The following is a 14,789-nucleotide window of genomic DNA, read 5'->3' on the forward strand; positions in this document are numbered from 1 at the left end:
AAAAATTAAACAAAAAAGTTGTGGAAGGACACTTCATATTTATCAAAGGAAAAATCCAACAAGATGATGTTTCAATTCTTATCATCTATGCCATGAACTCAAGGGCACACACATTTGTAAAAGAAACTTCACTAAAGCATAAACCATACATTGACCCTCACACATTGATAGTGGGAGACTTCGTAGACCCCACTCTCACCAATGGACAGGTCAACCAGACAAACACTAAACAGAGAAGGATTGGAGCTAACAGACATTATAAACCAAATGAATCTATTAGACATGTATAGAACATTCTAACCAAACACAAAAGGATATACCTTCTTCTTAGCACCAATTTCTCCAAAATTGATCACATACTCTGACCCAAAGGAAGTCTTAAGAGATAGGAGAAAAATGAAATAACCACCTGGATCCTTTCAGACCACCACTAGTAAATGCTAGAATTCAACAACAGAAACAACAGAAAGTCTACACATGCAAGGAAACTGAACAGCTCTCTACTGAATGAATTTTGGGACAAGGCAGAAATAAAGAAATGAAATGAAAGGCTTTCTAGAATTCAATGAAAATTAGGATACAACATACTCAAACTTATGGGACACAATGAAAGTGGTGCTAAGAGGATGTTCATAGCACTAAGTGCCTTCATAAAATAATTGGAGAGATCTCATACTAGCAACTTAACAGCACACATGAAAGCTCTAGAACAAAAATAAGCAAAAACACCCAAGAGGAGTAGCTTGCAAGAAATAATCAAACCAAGGGCTGATATCTATAAAATAGAAACAAAGAGAACAATATAAAGAATCAATGAAATGAAGAGTTAGTTCTTTGAGAAAGTTAACAAGATAGACAAACCCTTCTCTAAGCTAAGTAAAAGAAATAGATTATCCAAATTAGCAAAATCAGAAATGAAAAGGGTATATAACAACAGACAGCAAGGAAATCTAAGAATCATTAGGTTGTAGACAGAAGTTTCTGCCATACCAGCCACTCCCAAATAATTGACTCGGAGGTGTAATATGAATTATAAATGCGGGCTGGAAAAAAGGCTCAGAGGTAAAGAGTGCCTACTGCTCTTCCAGAGGTCCTGAGTTCGATTCCCAGCAACCACATGGTGGCTCACAATCATCTGTAATGAGATATGGCATCCTCTTCTGTAATCATAATAAATAAATAAATCTTTAAATTGTAAATGCTTGGCCAGTAGCTCAGGCTTATTCCTAAGTAGCTCTTGCACTTAAATTATCCCATAATTCTTATCTATTTAGCCTTGTGGCTTGGTACCTTTTCTCAGTAAGACCTTCTTATCTTGCTTCCTCTGTGTCTGACTGACGACTCCTGACTCTGTTCTTCCTCTTCCCAGCATTCTTAGTTTTGCTTTCCCACCTAACTTCCTGCCCAGCTACTGGGCTGTCAGCTTTCTATGAACCAGTGAGAATAATACATATTCATAGTGTAGAAAAGGATTATTCCACAGCATTAGGTCATACTTTAAAAACCCGTACTCCCCAAAATTGGAAAATCTAAAAGAAATGGACAATTTTCTTGATAAATATCACTTGCCAAAGTTAAATCAAGATCAGACAAATAACTTAAAATAGTCCTATAATCCCTAAAGAAATAGAAGCAGTCATTAAAAGTCTCCCAACAAAAAAGTCCAGGACCAGACATTTTTAGCCCAGAATTCTACTAGATATACAAAGAAGAAGTACCTCCAATACTCCTAAAATTATTCCACAAAATAGAAACAGAAAGAACATTGAAAATTCAATTTTAAAGGCCACAGTCAACCTGCTACACAAACCACACAAAAATTCAACACAAAAAGTGAATTATAGCCCAATTTCCCTTATGAACATAGATGTAAAAATACTCAACAAAATACTTGAAAATAGACTAACTAAGGCAGCCTTTGGTGCCTTTAATTCCATCACTGAGAAGGCAAAGGCAGGTGAATCTCTATGAGTTTGAGGCCAGCCTGGCCTACAGAGTGAGTTCCAGGACAGCCAGGGCTGTTATACAGAGAAACCTTGTCTTAAAAAACAAAAAATAACAACAACAACTTTATTATTATTATTATTATTATTATTATTATTATTATTATTAAATAAACAAAAAAACTACAAGAAAAAACCACATGATTATCTCTTTAGGTGCCAAAAAAAGCCTTTGGCAAAATCCAATACTCCTTCATCAAAAAAGTTTTGGAGAGACCAGGGATACAAGGGAACTACCTAAACATAATCAAGGCAATTTACAACAAACCTACAGCCAACATCAAATTAAATGGAGAGAAACTCAAAGCAATTCCACTAAAATCAGGAACAAGACAGGGCTGTGTTCTCTCTCCATAACTGTTCACTTTGGATTGGGCATTCTAACTAGAGAAATCAGACAAGTGAAGGAGATCTAGGGGATACAAATTGGAAAGGAATAAATCAAAGACTGTTTTTTTTTTTTTTACGATCTTCAAAACTTTGCTCAGATGTCACCCTCTGAATGACACCACACTGAACACCTGTTTAAACAGCGTCCTTAGGAAGGGCGGATGGTTGAAACACTGAGAGCACCTTCTGCTCCTACCCAGAACCAAGTTCAGTTCCTAGCACCCACACCCAGGGGTACTGACACCCTCTTCTGACCTCCAGGAACCCAGCACTCACCACCACACCCACCCAAATGACACACATCCACTGTTGTAGATTTCATGAGAAATGTCCCCATAGTGTTGGGTAGTTGAACTTTGTTCCCAAGATGGTGGTGCTATTTGGGTAGGTGGTGGTTTAAGAGGTATGGTTTTGCTGGAGGAAGTATACTACTGGGGGAGGGCTGTGAGAGTCAAAAAACTGCCTCCATGTTGCTCTCTCTGCTTCCTGTTTGCCACTGAAGGTGTGAGCTCTCAGCTTCCTGCTCCCCCACCATGCCAGCCGCTCTTACTCTGCTTCCCTGCCGTGATCCTCTCTTATCCATTGAAGCTGTAGCCCAAACAAACTCTTCTAAATATTGCTTTGGTCAAGTGTTGTGGATATCGCTCTGTATAAATAAAACACTGATTGGCCAATAGCCAGACAGGAAGTATAGGCAGGACTAACAGAGAGGAGAATTGAGGGCACAGGAAGGCAGAGGGGAAGACTGCCTGCAGCTCCCGCCAGGACAAGGAAGATGTAAGGTACCAGTAAGCCATGAACCATGTGCCAAAGTATAGATTAATAGAAATGGGCTAAATATAAGAGTAAGAGCTAGACAATGACAGGCCTGAGCTAATGGCCAAGCAGTTTAAATAATGAAAGCGTCTGTATTTTTATTTTATAAGTGGGCTAAGGGACTGCCGGGACTTGGCGGGACCCTGAGAGAAAACTCCAGCTACAGTCATGTGTTTTATCATAGCAACAGAAAAGTAATTAACACAAATACATAATTAAAAAAATAATTTTTGAGACGATGTCACTATGTAGACCACGCTAGACTTGAACTCACAGAGATTCACCTGCTTCTGCTATCAAAATGCTAGCATGCCACGCTAAAAAAAAAATAGTAAATCTTAAAAAACAGTATCTCTTTGCTCTGTTCCTCTCCCCTGCACTCTGGACACCTTCCCTTCCACCCTCCACCTCCCGAGACAACCTGTTCTTGTTGATTCCCTTACACTGTATCACAGGCATCTTCCCACCACAGCACTTGCTCCAGGAGACCAGCAACTCTGTATCACTTCCCAGTGTGTCTTAGGAACAGGACTTCATCTCACATCTGGAACAGACTCTGTGAGCTGATAACAATGGACACTGCTCTGTCACCTGCCTGAGGAGTGGATTTCCTCCACCCCAGATGGAGACAGTGACAGCTGACCAAGGAAAACATCCATCCAGGGTCAGCTCGCTGAACACTGAGCTCACTGGTCACTCACAGTAGCCTGGGTGAGTTGGGGATAACCATTGAACTGCCCACCCCAGTGTGCATGTCACTCACACAGCTGCATCACTGCAGTCCCCTGCACAGCTCCCAGCAGCTCCACTCAACAGTCCCCTCTCCCTCAGGAACTGCAGCTGGTTTAACCCTGAGAGCAAAGTGCTACATTGTGTCAGCTCAGTGAACCTGTAGCTTGTGTTTCCTGAGCCTCCTCAGCTCCTCCTTGCTCCAGCAGGGATGTTTCAGTCTAGAGGAAAATTCACACCCTCACCTCCCTCTTCTACAGAAGCTCCCTTGATTAAAACAACCTCAGGCCACATGCTGGTGTGTCCAGTGCAGCACCAGGTCCCCTTACACTGAGGTCAGAGTCACCTGAGCTTTCCCTCAGCAAAGCCCTCCCTCCCTCTCCACCTGCCTTTCTGTCTTTGATCCATAATCTTATTTATTTTTTTATTCATTCATCAAACATTTATTGGGTATTAATGTCTGCTGGGTCCCAGGCACTGGAAGTCATCATCCCTCACAAGACAAAGATGGCAGCATCGTGACAGAGATTGTCACCTTATTGGTCTTCAAACATCTCAGCTAAGGTTCCTGGAGCTCCTGACTCAAGGTCACAAACCTAGAAAACTGCAGGGGCTGGAAACGGGGGAAGGGGTGAAGTAATTTCCATCTCTGGTGTTCCCACAGTCTATTTTATAAAAGGTTCCTTAATTTTATGTCTATGAGTGTTTTTCTTGGCTGTATGTGTTTGTACCATGTGCCTATCTGGTGTCCACAGGGGCAGTGGAAGTCATGGAAGAGGAGATATGGATGGTGTGAGCCATGATGTGGATGTTGGGATCTGAACCCGGGTCCTCTGCAGGAGCAGCAAGTGATCTCAACTCCTCAGCCATCTCTGCAGTCCCTGGAATATGTCTTTTATTTTCTTTGATTATTAAAAACTTTTTTCATTCATTTTAACACCAAAGATCCCCCTTTTCCCTCTGCCCACCCTGCCTCCTCCTCCTCCCAACCCTGCTTCCCACCCACAAGAAGCCAAGCATTTCTTTTAAATAAACTTAGTTCTACAATAGACTCAGCATGAAAATCCCTGAGTCACCACTGGGGGCAGCACCAGGATTCCAAGAGCCAGGGAGGGGAGGGGACCTTGGGCAGAACCCAGCTCCAACAGGACAGACTGAGATGAGACCCTGTGGATCCCTCCTCTCTGCCCATCCTACAACCCGGGTTAGATTCTGAAAGATGGGGAAGGAGAGAACCTCAGGGAGGGGCCTGGAAGGAGCAGGAGCTCAGGAGACTGAAGTTCATCTTCTCAGCCCACATTCTCCTGAGTCAGGGGCTTAGCTGGGCCTTGGGGGACAAGGATGGACAAACACCTCTTAATGCTGTCACTCAGGGAGCCCAAGGGATAAGGAGGCAGGGACGACTCACAGGAACAAGAACAGGCCTAGTCCTCCATACAAACTAAAAAGACAAGAAATAAACAGAGAAGACGGGGTGAAGAGCCATGGCCAGGTTAGAGCCCAGGCTGACCTGTCACAGCAGCCCTGGCTGCTCACAATCCTGGGGACAGGACAAGGCTCTGGCATCCCAGTGTCCCTGTGATCACAGACTCTCAGCGTGTGGTTCAAGTGATGAAGAGAACAGAGCCAGGAGGTGACAGAGCTGAGGAGTGACCATGTCACAGCCAACAATGGGCTGAGCTCCACCTGGGCACATTCCTGTTCACACTCAGCTCCCACAGCCTCATCTTGTCCACCAGATACACACAGCACAATGAACACAGATTCTGAAAGATTCTCCATGATGCCATCTATTTCCTCCACAAGCTCTAAGTATTTCAATCCTTTAATTTACCCGCTATTGGAGAAATTATTTTGGCCACTCCACGTAGTTAAAAGGATATTTAATGGCGTAACTCACAAATTAAGTAATGGGTAGGTCGCAGGGTCTGGGGAAGGTGTAATGCAGTCCAGCGGTGTTCTCCGGAGCTCTACACAGTCAATCTGCACTGGTCAGCGTCCCGGCACCGAGAGAGCGCCCAGAGCGAGCGCTGGCCCATCCAGCTCTCGGGTCCCCCGGCGCCTCCCCTCGCCCCGCCTCGTAGGCGTGACAGTTGCCAGAGTCTCAATGGGGGTTGGAACTTCCAGATCCAAGCTGGAATGGCTACCCACTACATCTCCCCCTTTTTGTCTAAATAAGAAGGTTCTAAACTAATACAAGACTATATACAAAGGAATGGTTATCAAATATTGTCCAGAAATAATGAGAGATAATGACCTAGATAAGATGGAACTACAACCAATGTAAACAATATCAAGCAAGAAACACATACTAAAATCCAGAGAAGTATAGAGCATAGGTAAACAGCATGTTATAAAGATCATTCAAAGGTGTCCTATCCTAAAGAACCTGAATCTAATACTTAATATGTTCTATCTAAGATATTATATATACCAAGTTGTAACTATAACTGCTAGTCTTCAATCCCATCAAAGACCTGAGAAGGAACATAATGGTACCTGAGAAATGGTAGATGGATGCAAGCAACTTTCAGGAATCTTGCAAGAGTAGACCAAGACAGCTGGCAGCCTGGACAGTCACCTAATGTTTCTCAGCATTGTTGGTGCATTCAAATTGGCTACAGGCCTAGAGTATCTGACAGACCATTTTCAGAAGCAGGATTTCTGAAAGACCATCTTACCCTGTCTTGGCAGAGTACAGTGGTCGCTTTCCTTGTGTCCCGCTTGTCCAGAAAGGAGAGCATTGCATTTGTACTGTCAGCCATCAAGGCAAGGGCAGTTCTTTGCCCAGTAGGCCATTTTGTGCCAAAAGACAAACTTCCAAATGGAAATGTCTTAGAAGCCCAACATTCTCTCGGGATCAATTGGTGCAGCCAGGAGCAATTGTGTCTCACGTCAACAGAATTCTAAGTTATTTAAATGCCATATTCTCCAGGTCTATGAAGTGTTTGAAGATTACCTGCCCATCTAACCTATGTATCTGTAAATCTGGATAACCTAACTAACGTAACTATAGAGATGACAAGCAAAGGCGACTATAAATCTATAAATCTTATCTATCGAAATAACCTAAGGACTAAGGCTTCACGTAAATAAGGTAAACAGTCTATAAGCAAATGTATGGTGAAGAACGATGACTTCAAAATTGTGACAATACACAAGATATTTATAACAGAGGTAGGAATATATAGTGCGATATGCAATATGACAATAATATTAAATATATATCAATATACCAAATATCCTAAACAGAAGTAGAACATATATAAAGTATGACAGATATAAATTTACATTTGTATCAATATAAAAATGTTTCAAATAAGAGTAGAAATATATGTACATTATAACAAATATAGTTCTGTATTTGTATCAATATACAAATTATCTTAAACAGGAGTATAAAAATAGTCTACATTTGTATCAACATATAAGATTCTATAACAGTACAAATTACAGTGCAAATTATCTAAGGTTGCTATTTTACTAAGTTTGTTTACTAGTATATACAATGATTTACCATCATATCTTATACCTATCCGTTCCATTTCTTCTTCCCCCACCCCCCCCCCTTTTTTTTTTTTTACAATCCTGAGTTAATATTTTCTTCCACCCCCAACCCTATAACCATCATCCATAACCCTGAGAATTATGAAACCTAAGGGAGAAGGGGCGTCGTTTTCTTAGAATTGCTTCCTGCCGTTTAGGGGGTGGTGTTATCTCTGTTGGGTACTGTGAGAAAGCTCAGATAGTTAAATCTCAGTTAGACTAACTGTAGGTTCTGCAGCAAGTTTTAGAGTAATGGGTAAGATTGTCTGAAATTCTGGCAAGAAGTGTAGTATGATGATGATTACCATGGCATCATTCTGGATTGGGTAGAGTTGTTGTTGTTGGGGCCCCATCTTCCTTCTGGTGACTTCTGAGATTGCTATTGGAAAAACTTATTTGTTATCAAAAATGGGAGGTTTGGATTTAAAGAGGACATAGCATGTAAGAAAGGATTCTGAGAAATCAAGAGTAAGCATGGAGAGAATTAGAATTTAGAAGACAATGGTCCCTTTTTATTGGTTTCCTTCTGTCTCACACCAGAGGGCTCTTCTGATATGGGACTGAAGAATCTCTTAAACTTTTCTTTTAGCAATATGCTTGGGTTTAGAGAAGGAGTGAGCCAATTCCATCTCCAAAGCCAGCTTGGCTATAATTGAATTGGAACCACAACTTTTCTAGATTGATAGAGAGAAAGATGTTAGACAGTGAGATTTTACCATGTGTAGATTGGTACCAATAGATTCTTCCTTTCTGTTGTAAACATCCGGATATCCAAGGCCTTATGAGTTTTGAAAGATGGGTATTTCCATTATCCTGGAAAGACAAAAACAGAACCCTACCCCACCCTTTGATTGTTAAATTTTTCTTACAACTTGTAGAGATGTCACATTGGTGGATGATCTTTTACTTCTCTTCATCAAGGGGTTTTTCCTGTTCGAATCGAATTTTTATTAATTTTGTTGGTATCCATAGCTTTTCTTCTCCTGCAGAAACAAAGGCAAAACCCCTTCCCCAACGTAGAACATATCCAGGTTTCCATTCTGAGGTCAACACATCCTTAAAATAGACTGGTTGGTTTAGCTCAGGAGTTTTGTCTGTAGTCCAATGTGTCTTCGCAGCTGTTGTTCCTTTCTCATTAGCATTGAGAAAATTCAAGGTTAATAAGGCACTATGCAGTCTATTTCTAGGGGTCATTGTTACCTGTTGCTGTTTATTTAGCATATCCTTTAAAGTTCGATTGGATCTCTCTATGACTGCTTGGCCTGTGGGATTGTGTGGTATACCTGTAACATGCTTTATATTATAATAAGCAAAGAACTGTCTCATTTTATTGGAGACATATGCTGGGGCATTGTCTGTCTTAATTTGTACAGGTATTCCCATGATGGCCATAACTTCTAATAGGTGTGTAATCACAGAATCAGCCTTTTCAGAACTCATAGGAGTTGCCCATTGAAATCCTGAATAGGTGTCAATGGTATGATGTACATACTTTAATCTTCCAGATTCTGCAAAATGAAACACATCCATCTGCCAAATTTCATTTTTTTGTATACCTTTTGGATTACTCCCTGCAGGTAATGGAGTTTGGTTATAGATGGAACAAGTAGGACATTTTTTCACAATATCCCTAGCCTGTTGCCAAGTGATGGAGAAATCCTTCTTCAAACCTTTGCTATTTATATGGTGTTTCTTATGATATTCTGAAGCTTCTAGCACATTACCTATTAGTAACTGATCAATCTCATCATTACCTTGTGCTAAAGGTCCTGGCAGACCTGTATGGGATCTGATATGTGTTATATATATAGGATGTTCCCTTTTTCTGATGATTTCCTGCAATTGTATGAATAATGAAGTTAATTCTGTATTATCAGGAATAAATTCAGCAGTTTCAATATGTAAAACAACTCTCTCTGCATATTGAGAGTCAGTGACTATATTGAGGGGTTCTGTGAAGTCCATCAGTACCATAAGAATGGCATACAGTTCTGCCTTTTGTACAGAGCTATATGGACTTTGCACCACTTTACTTAAGTCTCCTGATTTATATCCTGCTTTCCCTGATTTATTTGCATCAGTATAGAATGTGAGGACTCCAGAAATTGGCTTTTGTCGTACAATGTGAGGAAGGACCCATTCAGTCTTCTTTATGAATTCTATTCTCTTGCTTTTGGGATAGTGGTTGTTAATCTCTCCCAAAAAGTTACTGCAGGCTCTCTGCCAGTATTCATTATCTTTCCATAGTGATGAAATTTCCTCATTAGTTAATGGTACTACAATTTCTGCCGGGTCCATTCCTGTCAACTGGCGAAGTCTTAATTTACCCTTTTGAATCAAATCAGAGATCTTTTCTATTTAAGTCTTTAATTTCTTATTTGGTTTACGTGGTAGGAATATCCATTTCAATATAATATCTTCCCTCTGCATCAAAATACCTGTTGGGGAATGTCTGGAGGGGAATATGACAAGAATGCATTTAAGTTCTGCATCCACACGATCCACATGTGCTTCTCGAATTGTCTTTTCTACTAGAGCCAATTCCTTCTCAGCTTCGGCTGATAATTCTCTTGGACTATTTAATTCTTTGTCCCCTTCTAGAGTATTAGCCAAATTTTGTAGTCCATCTTTGGGTATTCCCATGATACCCAGTAAGTTGGAAATGCTTCCTAATAACTTTTGAAAATCATTAAGAGTCTTCAATCTATCTCTTCTTAATTGTACCTTTTGGGGTCTAATTTTTTGTAGCTCTATCTTATATCCTAAGTAATTAATAGAATCTCCTCTTTGTATTTTTTCAGGAGCAATTTGCAGTCCCCAGCGAGGCAAAACCTTTTTTACTTCTTCAAACATGCTTTCCAATGTATCTAACTTTTTATCAGCTAATAGGATATCATCCATATAGTGATAAATTATGGATTGTGGAAACTTTACACGAATTATCTCTAATGGTTTCTGCACAAAGTATTGACACAAAGTAGGACTGTTTAACATTCCCTGTGGGAGGACCTTCCATTGATATCTCTTGACTGGCTGAGAATTATTATAATTAGGTACTGTGAAGGCAAATTTTTCTCTATCATTTTCCTGTAAGGATATGGTAAAGAAACAGTCTTTTAAGTCAATAACTATTATAGGCCATTCTTTTGGTAGCATAGAGGGCAAGGGCATCCCAGTCTGTAGGGAGCCCATTGGCTGAATTACTTTATTAATAGCTCTCAGATCTGTCAGCATTCTCCAATTACCAGATTTTTTTTTTATAACAAATACAGGAGAATTCCAAGGACTGGTAGATTCTTCAATGTGTTGAGCATTTAACTGCTCTTGAACCAGCTGTTCTAAAGCTTGTAGCTTCTCTTTTGTCAAAGGCCATTGTCCAACCCAGACAGGTTTATTAGTTAGCCATTTTAAAGGTAAGGCAGTTGGTACTTCTGAGAGTTCAACAACAGTCGTGCTCTGTTTGTGAACAGCCTGAATGGTTGGTGACTGATTTTTTATAGCATGTTATGATATTATTCCTAGAAACATGCATTGGTCTGTATTCCTTTTCTGAAAGTGTAGGAATTTTAATCTGGGTATTCCACTGTTGTAACAGATCTCGGCCCCAAAGATTTACTGCTACATTTGCTACATAAGGCTTCAGCTTTCCTCTCTGTCCTTCTGGCCCTATGCATTCAACCCATCTCGAACTCTGTTTTATCTGAGATAGGGTGCCAATCCCTAACAGTTGGACATCTACCTCTTGAAGAGGCCAATTTGGATGCCATGATTTTGGTGTAATTATAGTCACATCTGCACCTGTGTCCACCAGGCCCTCCAGAACCAGGCCATTAATTCGAATTCTAAGCTTTGGTCTTTGTTCATTTATGGAAGTCTGCCAAAATATTTGTTTTATAGTGTTCTTTGTAAACTGTGATCCAGCTATCAAAGCTGTTTTATCATCCATTGCAGTATCAGTTTTTACATTAGGCATTGGTTTATTCAGTTGTCCTGGAGAGGAATTTCTTCCACAGTGGCAGGGAATGTTCATACTACGTTTGGTTTGGGGCCTGCAAGAGGCCCCCTGAGGCGTTTCCCGCCAGTAAAGGGTTGCCTTGTATATCTATTTTTGATCTGCACTCACTGGTCCAATGTCGGCCTTTGCCACATCTTCTACATAATCCAGGAGGTGGTTGGGGTCTCCTGTTTAGGCTATTCCTAGAAGGAGTATTGCTTCTAGGAGTACCCCATGTACAGTTTTTACTTATATGACCTGGTGTACCACACTTAAAACATTTGGTAACACGGGGCCTTCTTTCACCTCTGGGATTTGTCTCTCCTATCCAAGCCTCATTACTGTAGTTAAGAGACTGAACACCATTAGTATATTGAATCCATTCTTCCAAAGGAGCTGATCTGATCTTTAATGGTGTAAATATTCTTCTGCATTCTGCATTAGCATTGTCGAATGCCAAGGACTCAGTTAATACTTTTCTTAATTCTTTGTCTGACACAGCTCTTGTTATAGCTCTGTTCAGTCTTTGTAAAAAATCAGTGAAGGGTTCCTGCGGTCCCTGAAATATCTTTGTGTATACCTCAGTTGGTTTTCCAGGTTCTGGAATTTTTTCCCAAGCATTTAGAGCTGCTGTACGGCATAGGGATATTGTATGCTCATCATAAGTGGCTTGTACATTCCTGTCAGCGAAACATCCCTCACCAAGTATTTGATCTTGGGAGATCACAAAACCTCTGATTTTACCTTGTTGTTCTAAATTTTTTGCCTCTTCTCTCAACCAGCTTTTCCACTGTAACTGCTGACTATATTCTAGAACAGCTGAAATTAACTGATGCCAGTCATCTGGAATGATTCTATGTGAGGTAGACCACGAATTTAACATCTGTTTTACATATGTGGATTGTATCCCATATGTAACTACTGCTTCCTTTATATTTTTAAAGTCCCTTGTTGAAATTGGTTGTAATGTATATGTCATATATGGCTCGGGGTGTGTGTCATCTGCTGGCTTCTCGTGGACAATAACAGGATAAGCCATTGTATGAGAGCCATTTGGAGATGTTACAACCTCTATGGTCTTGACCTTCTGCTTATTAGTTCCCTTGTCATGTTTACTGAGAGTTTCTTCTAGGGCTTGCAAACGAGCACCTAGGGTCTGTTCTAGGGAGTGAACCTCCTCTCTTGCAAGGGACTCCATATTTCTCATGGAATCATAGAAGTTTTTATGTTCCTCAGAAACACATGATTCCATGGACCTTATCCTATCAATTAACGATAATCTTTCTTCCTTATATACTGTCTGAGTAGCCACAACTTCACTCTGGAGAGTTAGTGTTCTATCCATTAAATATTCATATTTATTATCAATAAAATAAATTTTGGGTACAAGCCTGTTTTGTAAATCCTGATTAGCAGATTCTAGAGAAAGAATCCTTTTCTCTAAGCCTTCATTGCTATCTTTGAAAGCAGATTCCAGAGAGAGAATCTTTTTCTCTAAGCCTTCATTGCTATCTTTGAAAGCAGATTCCAGAGAGAGAATCTTTTTCTCTAAGCCTTCATTGCTATCTTTGAAAGCAGATTCCAGAGAGAGAATCTTTTTCTGTAAGCCTTCATTGCTATCTTTTAAAGCCTGTATCAGTCCCAATAATGACTCATCTTTGTTCTTAAACCAGTGTTTGAACACTGTGTGAATTATTATGATGAATGCCAAAATGGTATAGCCCAGATATGCCTTAGGAATGTCGTATATTTCCAGGAAGATGTCATTCATCATACAGGCAAAAAGGTTTTTAAATTCTTGTGAGGTAATGTTGTCGGCCATATTACACGAATTACTCAAAATTTGTTAGTCAATTTTAAGGTGTAAAATTATCAAGTACCTTTACTTGAAACAATATGCTTACCTTTCGTGTAGTAGCCCTTTTCAGCCAGCAGGTGGCGTTGGTACAGCTCCGAAACAGGGCCTGCTGGCGATCTTGGCTGGAGTCGGAGGGAGATGGCAGAATGGCGGAGATGGCGGAGATGGCGGAAATCGGAGCTAGCACTCTCCTGCCTCTTTCGCTGGTCTGGGGCTAAGCTGGGGAATTGAGATAGGACTAGCTGCTCCCTTTTTCGGGAATGGAACAGTGTAGGTGTTCCCTGGTTATATGGAACTTTGCAGGCGGGTTTAGGTACCCGCCAGCTAGGGAGGAGACGGCGGGAGGCGCCCAGGCCTTTGGAGTTTGCCCCACGTGAGCGCCAGATATTGGAGAAATTATTTTGGCCACTCCACGTAGTTAAAAGGATATTTATTTAATGGCGTAACTCACAAATTAAGTAATGGGTAGGTCGCAGGGTCTGGGGAAGGTGTAATGCAGTCCAGCGGTGTTCTCCGGAGCTCTACACAGTCAATCTGCACTGGTCAGCGTCCCGGCACCGAGAGAGCGCCCAGAGCGAGCGCTGGCCCATCCAGCTCTCAGGTCCCCCGGCGCCTCCCCTCGCCCCGCCTCGTAGGCGTGACAGTTGCCAGAGTCTCAATGGGGGTTGGAACTTCCAGATCCAAGCTGGAATGGCTACCCACTACAACCCGCTAATCCACTTTTCAGATCAAGGACGTGAACAATAAAATTTACATTCAGATTCTTATTTTCAGTGGGGAGTCAGGGGCTGCAGCTCAGGGCAGCATGGAGGTGACAGAATGGAGATGTCCCCTCCTGCCTGCTGGACCAGGAAGATTGGCTGTGGAAGGGAACACAGGCAGTGCAGGGACAGGGTCCTGGTGTGTAGGGGGGGCTGGGCTCCTCAGGTCTTCACATTGAGCCCACAGGGTCACAGGGAACATCAGACACTGTTGCTGAGAGTGAACTGAGGGGCTCAGGACATCACAGGAGAGACCTGAGCACATCTCTGTCACTCTGTCAGGATGGGCAGCCTTCTTCATGCTACAAACAAGAGTAATGAACAATCGCTGTGAAGACAACATCCCAAAACCCACCACTCACTCAGAGGTGATTCTGGAAGTCCCTGAAACCCAATCATGTCCACTTTCCCTCCCCAAATCAGTCCCCAGAGTGTCACCTTCACAGCCTGGGAGAGACACATCAGAGTTCTGGGCACTGTCCCTGCCTAGGGTGAAATTATATATAGTCATGGGAAGGTGAAAACATGGCCTCTAGAAGACTTCAATGGAGGAGGTATTATGGGTTGGCAGAGCTCCCCAAATACTCTAGCTTTACCCCAAGGGCCTCAGGGACAATCCCGCTCCCCACACTTACCTGAAGCTGGAGTATAGTTCCCTCCTTTTCCACCTGTGAGGAGAAAAGCTGTGAGAA

General features: G+C 41.6%; 1 long non-coding RNA gene across 1 annotated transcript; it reads right to left on the minus strand.

Annotated features, from left to right (window-relative positions):
• Window positions 1-14,085: 14,085 nt before the first annotated feature.
• LOC114689225 lies at window positions 14,086-14,776 on the minus strand. Its single transcript, XR_005090104.1, has 3 exons — window positions 14,733-14,776; window positions 14,536-14,583; window positions 14,086-14,399 (listed from the first exon to the last, which is right to left on the minus strand). It is a non-coding gene; the product is annotated as an uncharacterized LOC114689225 (long non-coding RNA).
• Window positions 14,777-14,789: the final 13 nt, after the last annotated feature.

This window comes from Peromyscus leucopus, chromosome 16_21 (assembly GCF_004664715.2).
Source record: "Peromyscus leucopus breed LL Stock chromosome 16_21, UCI_PerLeu_2.1, whole genome shotgun sequence".
Lineage (NCBI taxonomy): Eukaryota > Metazoa > Chordata > Mammalia > Rodentia > Cricetidae > Peromyscus > Peromyscus leucopus.